Here is a 7896-nt window from a genome sequence, read left to right as displayed (position 1 = left end):
AAAAAAAAGAAAAAGTTTTAATTCCATCATATTCTGTATGTATTCAAAAATCCCCCATAAATGAACACTTCATTTAATTTTAAAATATAGCACAAGGATTAAATGTAAAAAATAAAACGAGATCCAATTTTAAAAAATACATGTAAAATATTAGATTTTTGAAATTCAATTGTAAAAAAATAAACAATTCAACCTTTCAAAGGACCTGAGAGGAAGCGTGATATAACGTCAGGCAAGCATGTGACACGACAAAGCTCTCTCATTGGCTTCTTTCAACCAACTGTAGAAAAGCAACCTGTTTTGTTTTTCAATCATATCAAAGTTTTAGACCAGAAAGTAATTTTTTCGAGTCCAAATCCGCATTTTTCCCTCAAACATATTCTTGCACTTTTCTTTTCCGACGATTACATTTGTGTGAAAGTTTCCGAAATGTATCTTCAGCTCTAAACGTTCACTTCCTGCTGCATTTCGGCATCTTTTGACTTTTGCCGTCAACTCCCACCAGGTCTTAATCCAACATGTTTCTGGAAGTTTTAAACTGTAGCTTCTTTTTTTCAGTCGGACGATAAAGTTTTCACGTTTAGCTCGTAGCTTTGTTTACATCGTAGAACTTTCACTAGGTCGCTTCCCCTTCAGACTGCACGGATGTTCTGCTATTTTTATTAAAAAAACAAAAAAGAATTTATCTTTTCATTGTTTTCTTTTCTTGTAAAGTTTCTAACATTTCTCTGTGATTCATTTCACTGAAAAAAAGCTTGGCCTGTTTTATGTTAATTAGCCGAATGTGACGATACTTCGTAAACTGAGGATTTTGTATTTCAAGAGATTCACTTTGTAACGTTGTACATATTGTGTTTATATTGATATGTTTGTGTCTCCAGTTGTGTTGCCGACAAATACACGTTTTTTTTCCTCCACTTTCACCCATTTTTCCTCCTTATTTTGAACAAAACATGACAATATTCAAGTATTGAACCAGTGCCACTTGGGGATCTCAGCACACACACACTTTTCACAGCTTTTATTTTGTAAATATGAAGAAAGTTTTTAGTTTTATGGAGAAACGAACCTCAGTTTTCCTCTCTTTTCTTGGTCTTAATTGACAGTAAATCAAGGGAGTGAATTTCCTCATATGGAAGTATATCTTTACTAGAATATTAAATGGTTGAATTTAACATTTTAAAATTGAAACGTTTTTTATTTTTAATTGAAATCTTGATTCATTGAATTCAATCATTTTTAGATTGAAATGCTGATTTCTTTTTAATAATTAAATTATTTAAAAAATAGATCTTCTCAAAATGAAAACATAGAGATTTGACATTCTGATTCCAAAATCAATTATTTAAATTAAATCACTTTTATTTGGTAGCTTTTAAATTCAATATACAATGAATTGAAAAGGCTTTTTTTCCTTTTTTAAAAAAAATATAAAATATGAATCTCTATGTGTAAAAAGAAATATTATGAAAATGTTTTAATTCGAAACAAATGATAAATGAGAATTGTAATATTCTATATACTTATTTTTAATATACCTTTAATCGTTATGTTCTAATTATTGACTACAAAACTTCAACAAACTAAATGTTCAAAAATAAATAATAATCAATTCTTAAAAAAAACCCATATTTTAATATAAAACAAATCAGTTAAAGTTTTGAAATATTAAATAAACTAGTAAACTATTTAATATTCTGATGACACTGATTTACTTTCACATCCTTAGATCTCTCACAACAACATGTACTAACAGATTGTCACTGACGTTTATCTAGTTATCAGCAGACTCGCCATCAAACTAAACACTTCTTCACCAGTTGAAGCCCCATCACCCCCTCGTACCCCCCTTTTAAACCGTCTCCTCTAAAATTAGCCTGAGCTCATCCCGTCCACGTCGGTGAGACGTCGAGAAACCTAACCCTTGAATCCCAGCTATGAGAGTGACAGCATGTCCTCATGGGACTCGTCCTGAGAGCGTCACTTCTTCTTCGCCGTCGTCTCCAGTCGTCTCACTCCCCCCCCCCCCCCCCCAGGTCAGAGGTCGCCGGCGTGGAGACACACACACACGCTCACCGACACACGCTCAAACTCCCAGCGAGCAGAAACCTGAGTCCCGCCGACACTCTACCCCGGTCGTATATTTAGCCGCTGATGGTCCAGCTGAGTGTGAAGTGCTGCTGAGGCCAGTTTCTTAGAATTCCTGTTAAAGAAGAGATAATCCAGCAGCATTATCTTACATCCTCGATACATAACCAGCGTTTAGTTTGCGTGTTCGGCTAATTAAACTGGAACTAAGCTCAGGAATAAGTGACAACACGGCTCTGGATTCACTACAACGAGTGATGTGTGTTCAAATCTGACACATGGTTCCAAATGTGCAAACTCTGAAATAAAATAAGAATTTCCTGAAACAAATTTACTCACAGAAAATTTTTAAAACTAAAATGGAATAAAAAACAATTATACAAAAATATACAAGTTGTTTTGGATTTATTAATTTTAATTTGTTCAGGAATCAGTTTTTTTTATTTCAAAATCCGTATATTTATTTCAGGAAATGTACATTTGTTTTGGATTTTTTTTTTCTAAATGTTTACATTTGTTTCAGGAAATTGACAATTTGTTTCAAAGTCCGTATATTTATTTTTTTAAATTTATATTTTTGTTTAGAGTTTGTACATTTGTTTTGGATTTTTTTCAAAATTTGTTTCAGGAAAGTCAACATTTTTTTTACCGTTTGTAAATTTGTTTCAAGAAATTGAGATTATGTTTAAAATGTGTGAATTCTTTCAGGAGTTTTTACATTTGTTTTGCACTTCTAGGCCACCGTAGCATAGTATCTGTGAACGTATTTCAGTTTTATGAATGAATTATTACCATTCCAAGTACAAAAAACAAAACAGCATCTTTATAAAAATTTAAGAGAAACATTTAAAAAGGGAGAATGAAACATAATTGATAAAAATACATTATTTTTTACCATAAAGGTTCACCAAAAATATATTTATTAAGAGAAAACAAACTTGAGTAAATAAAAAAAAGTATAAGATATCAAAGACGATTCATGAAAACCATTATCATTTTTTCGATCATAATTATAAATACAGAATGTTTTAAGTGGAAAATCTGGTTTAAAAAATTATATTTATGAACACAGTTTGAAACTTCCATCAAAGGCATCTCACAGTCGGCCACTGACCACTGCCCTCTTTTCAATGTTGACTTTGAGCTACAAACAAGCCTGAGTGACGTAAATACTCTCATGTTATTAAAGCACGCGACACAATAAGTTATAATTACATTCCTATGAAAACCAAGTGAAGGTTTAACATACGACTTTCCAAAACTTCCTCTGTTTCCTGATTTAAATTCCAAGGTCACCACGTCAGTCACCTGAAGTCTGAACCTGAAGTTTGAACCTGAAGTCTGAACCTGAAGTTTGAACCTGGAGTCTGAACCTGAAGTTTGAACTTGAAGTCTGAACCTGAAGTTTGAACCTGAAGTCTGAACCTGAAGTTTGAACTTGAAGTCTGAACCTGAAGTTTGAACCTGAAGTTTGAACCTGAAGTTTGAACCTGAAGTTTGAACCTGAAGTTCGAACCTGAAGTTTGAACCTGAAGTTTGAACCTGAAGTTTGAACCTGAAGTTCGAACCTGAAGTTTGAACCTGAAGTTTGAACCTGAAGTCTGAACCTGAAGTTTGAACCTGAAATTTGAACCTGAAGTTTGAACCTGAAGTTTGAACTTGAAGTCTGAAACTGAAGTCTGAACCTGAAGTTTGAACCTGAAGTTTGAACCTGAAGTTTGAACTTGAAGTCTGAACCTGAAGTTTGAACCTGAAGTCTGAACCTGAAGTTTGAACTTGAAGTCTGAACCTGAAGTTTGAACCTGAAGTTTGAACCTGAAGTTCGAACCTGAAGTTTGAACCTGAAGTTTGAACCTGAAGTTTGACCTGAAGTTTGAACCTGAAGTTTGACCTGAAGTTTGAACCTGAAGTCTGAACCTGAAGTTTGAACCTGAAGTCTGAACCTGAAGTTTGAACCTGAAGTTTGAACCTGAAGTTTGAACCTGAAGTCTGAACCTGAAGTCTGAACCTGAAGTCTGAACCTGAAGTCTGAACCTGAAGTCTGAACCTGAAGTTTGAACCTGAAGTTTGAACCTGAAGTTTGAACCTGAAGTTTGAACCTGAAGTCTGAACCTGAAGTCTGAACCTGAAGTCTGAACCTGAAGTCTGAACCTGAAGTCTGAACCTGAAGTTTGAACCTGAAGTTTGAACCTGAAGTTTGAACCTGAAGTTTGAACCTGAAGTCTGAACCTGAAGTTTGAACGTGAAATTTGAACCTGAAGTTTGAACCTGAAGTTTGAACTTGAAGTCTGAACCTGAAGTTTGAACCTGAAGTTTGACCTGAAGTTTGAACCTGAAGTCTGAACCTGAAGTTTGAACCTGAAGTCTGAACCTGAAGTTCGAACCTGAAGTTTGAACCTGAAGTTTGAACCTGAAGTCTGAACCTGAAATTTGAACCTGAAGTCTGAACCTGAAGTCTGAACCTGAAGTTCGAACCTGAAGTTTGAACCTGAAGTTTGAACCTGAAGTCTGAACCTGAAGTTTGAACCTGAAGTCTGAACCTGAAGTCTGAACCTGAAGTTTGAACCTGAAGTTTGAACCTGAAGTTTGACCTGAAGTTTGAACCTGAAGTCTGAACCTGAAGTTTGAACCTGAAGTCTGAATCTGAAGTCCGAACCTGAAGTTTGAACCTGAAGTCTGAACCTGAAGTCTGAACCTGAAGTTTGAACCTGAAGTTTGAACCTGAAGTCTGAACCTGAAGTCTGAACCTGAAGTCTGAACCTGAAGTCTGAACCTGAAGTTTGAACCTGAAGTCTGAACCTGAAGTCTGAACCTGAAGTCTGAACCTGAAGTCTGAACCTGAAGTCTGAACCTGAAGTTTGAACCTGAAGTTTGAACCTGAAGTTTGAACCTGAAGTTTGAACCTGAAGTTTGAACCTGAAATTTGAACCTGAAGTTTGAACCTGAAGTTTGAACCTGAAATTTGAACCTGAAGTTTGAACCTGAAATTTGAACCTGAAGTTTGAAGTCTGAAACTGAAGTCTGAACCTGAAGTTTGAACCTGAAGTTTGAACCTGAAGTTTGAACCTGAAGTTTGAACCTGAAGTTTGAACCTGAAGTTTGAACCTGAAGTTTGACCTGAAGTTTGAACATGAAGTTTGAACATGAAGTTTGAACTTGAAGTCTGAAACTGAAGTCTGAACCTGAAGTCTGAACCTGAAGTCTGAACCTGAAGTCTGAACCTGAAGTTTGAACCTGAAGTTTGAACCTGAAGTTTGAACCTGAAGTTTGAACCTGAAGTTTGAACCTGAAGTTTGAACCTGAAGTTTGAACCTGAAGTCTGAACCTGAAGTTTGAACCTGAAATTTGAACCTGAAGTTTGAACCTGAAGTTTGAACTTGAAGTCTGAAACTGAAGTCTGAACCTGAAGTTTGAACCTGAAGTTTGAACCTGAAGTTTGAACCTGAAGTTTGAACCTGAAGTTTGAACCTGAAGTTTGACCTGAAGTTTGAACATGAAGTTTGAACATGAAGTTTGAACCTGAAGTTTGAACCTGAAGTTTGACCTGAAGTTTGAACATGAAGTTTGAACCTGAAGTTTGAACCTGAAGTTTGAACCTGAAGTTTGAACCTGAAGTCTGAACCTGAAGTTTGAACCTGAAATTTGAACCTGAAGTTTGAACCTGAAGTTTGAACCTGAAGTTTGAACCTGAAGTTTGACCTGAAGTTTGAACATGAAGTTTGAACATGAAGTTTGAACTTGAAGTCTGAAACTGAAGTCTGAACCTGAAGTCTGAACCTGAAGTCTGAAACTGAAGTCTGAACCTGAAGTCTGAACCTGAAGTTTGAACATGAAGTTTGAACATGAAGTTTGAACTTGAAGTCTGAACCTGAAGTCTGAACCTGAAGTCTGAACCTGAAGTCTGAACCTGAAGTTTGAACCTGAAATTTGAACCTGAAGTTTGAACCTGAAGTTTGAACTTGAAGTCTGAAACTGAAGTCTGAACCTGAAGTTTGAACCTGAAGTTTGAACCTGAAGTTTGAACCTGAAGTTTGAACCTGACGTTTGAACCTGAAGTTTGAACCTGAAGTTTGACCTGAAGTTTGAACATGAAGTTTGAACATGAAGTTTGAACTTGAAGTCTGAAACTGAAGTCTGAACCTGAAGTCTGAACCTGAAGTCTGAAACTGAAGTCTGAACCTGAAGTCTGAACCTGAAGTTTGAACATGAAGTTTGAACATGAAGTTTGAACTTGAAGTCTGAACCTGAAGTCTGAACCTGAAGTCTGAACCTGAAGTTTGAACCTGAAGTTTGAACCTGAAGTTTGAACCTGAAGTTTGAACCTGAAGTCTAAACCTGAAGTTTGAACCTGAAGTTTGAACCTGAAGTCTGAACCTGAAGTTTGAACCTGAAGTTTGAACCTGAAGTTTGAACCTGAAGTTTGAACCTGAAGTCTGAACCTGAAGTTTGAACCTGAAATTTGAACCTGAAGTTTGAACCTGAAGTTTGAACTTGAAGTCTGAAACTGAAGTCTGAACCTGAAGTTTGAACCTGAAGTTTGAACCTGAAGTTTGAACCTGAAGTTTGAACCTGAAGTTTGAACCTGAAGTTTGACCTGAAGTTTGAACATGAAGTTTGAACATGAAGTTTGAACCTGAAGTTTGAACCTGAAGTTTGACCTGAAGTTTGAACATGAAGTTTGAACCTGAAGTTTGAACCTGAAGTTTGAACCTGAAGTTTGAACCTGAAGTTTGAACCTGAAGTTTGAACCTGAAGTTTGAACCTGAAGTCTGAACCTGAAGTTTGAACCTGAAGTTTGAACCTGAAGTTTGAACCTGAAGTTTGAACCTGAAGTCTGAACCTGAAGTTTGAACCTGAAGTTTGAACCTGAAGTTTGAACCTGAAGTTTGAACCTGAAGTCCGAACCTTGTTAATATGCTGCGCAGCGAACAGCAGCACCTGGCGCCGCACATACATTTACACAAGCGATCAGACAGAGAAGGTCAGAGTCTCCGAGGAACACAGGCTTGATTAAAGAGAAGGTGGAGAATAATGGGGGGATGAGAGGAAGAGAAGAGAAGCACCAGTCCATTATCAGAGCGCCGCTTGTTGAAGGAAACAACGAGCGGAATGATAATATTTGAGGAACGTTATCGTGCACTTTAACTGATAAAAGCTTCGAGTTACATTTGGAAAAAGTTCTTCAAAGACTTATTTACTTTGTTCCAGGATTTCTCTGTAAACTTGTGCAGATCCTTCTGTGAAAGTGAAGTTAAGATCATGAACATGTGCAGGATTTGTATCGCTGGCCTCTTGAATTACAAAAAAATACTCGACATATAATGATATTTTTAGTGGTTGTATTAGTCGAAGTAAACAAATAAAAGAGTGAATACAAAATAAATTAGTGTTTGACTTGAAAGAATTGGGGGGAAAAAATGTTTTGGAGAAATGAAAAAACTTGTTGACTCCAAATGATAAGAACTTTACGAAGAATAAATAAACTTGATTATCTAAAATCATTTACAAAAGAAAACTTGCATAAAAAACAATAAATCCCTCTGTTGACTTATTTACGATCATAAAAATGTATTGTTTTTCACCAAACAACAAAAAACAGTAAACAGTAAAAAAAAAAGGAAGCCAAAAAAACAAACCTAAAGAATACTGTATTAGTGTTGACAGAATCTTAGATAAAATGATACAAATTTGAAAATAGACAAAAGAGATATTTCTTCATTAAAAGACAAAACCAGAGTCAATGGAAAGAAAAAGAAAAGTGACCAAAAATGTGACAAACGAGAGCAAAATAAACCCGAGCATTACAGT

Source organism: Callionymus lyra, chromosome 17 (genome assembly GCF_982586985.1).
Source record: "Callionymus lyra chromosome 17, fCalLyr1.hap1.1, whole genome shotgun sequence".
Lineage (NCBI taxonomy): Eukaryota > Metazoa > Chordata > Actinopteri > Syngnathiformes > Callionymidae > Callionymus > Callionymus lyra.
Note: the sequence above shows the minus strand (reverse complement) of the source record.